Below are 579 nucleotides of genomic sequence, written 5' to 3'. Positions count from 1 at the left end.
CATCTGAAGATCCTTTTCAGTTCTTAACTGAATTCTTGCAGATATGTGATACTATTAAGACTAATAGAGTAGATCCTGAAGTCTACAGGCTCATGCTTTTCCCGTTTGCTGTAAGAGACAGAGCTAGATTATGGTTGGATTCTCAACCTAAAGACAGCCTGAACTCTTGGGATAAGCTGGTCACGGCTTTCTTAGCCAAGTACTTTCCTCCTCAAAAGCTGAGCAAGCTTAGAGCTGATGTTCAAACCTTCAGGCAGAAAGAAGGTGAATCCCTCTATGAAGCTTGGGAAAGATACAAACAGTTGACCAAAAAGTGTCCTTCTGACATGCTTTCAGAATGGACCATCCTGGATATATTCTATGATGGTCTGTCTGAGTTATCTAAGATGTCATTGGATACCTCTGCAGGTGGATCCATTCACCTAAACAAAACGCCTGCAGAAGCTCAAGAACCCATTGACATGGTTGCTAATAACCAGTTCATGTACACCTCTGAAAGGAATCCTGTGAGTAATGGGACGCCTATGAAGAAGGGAGTTCTTGAAGTTGATACTCTGAATGCCATATTGGCTCAGAATA

At 42.0% G+C, this 579-nt stretch overlaps 1 non-coding gene across 1 annotated transcript; it reads right to left on the bottom strand.

The window, feature by feature from the left end:
- Window positions 1–224: 224 nt before the first annotated feature.
- Window positions 225–332, bottom strand: LOC112739300 (small nucleolar RNA R71). The gene has a single exon (XR_003170232.1). It is a non-coding gene; the product is annotated as a small nucleolar RNA R71 (small nucleolar RNA).
- Window positions 333–579: the final 247 nt, after the last annotated feature.

The sequence above is a fragment of the Arachis hypogaea genome, chromosome 13, assembly GCF_003086295.3.
Source record: "Arachis hypogaea cultivar Tifrunner chromosome 13, arahy.Tifrunner.gnm2.J5K5, whole genome shotgun sequence".
In the NCBI taxonomy this organism is placed as follows: domain Eukaryota; kingdom Viridiplantae; phylum Streptophyta; class Magnoliopsida; order Fabales; family Fabaceae; genus Arachis; species Arachis hypogaea.
Note: the sequence above shows the minus strand (reverse complement) of the source record. Positions and strands in the feature narration are given on the sequence as shown.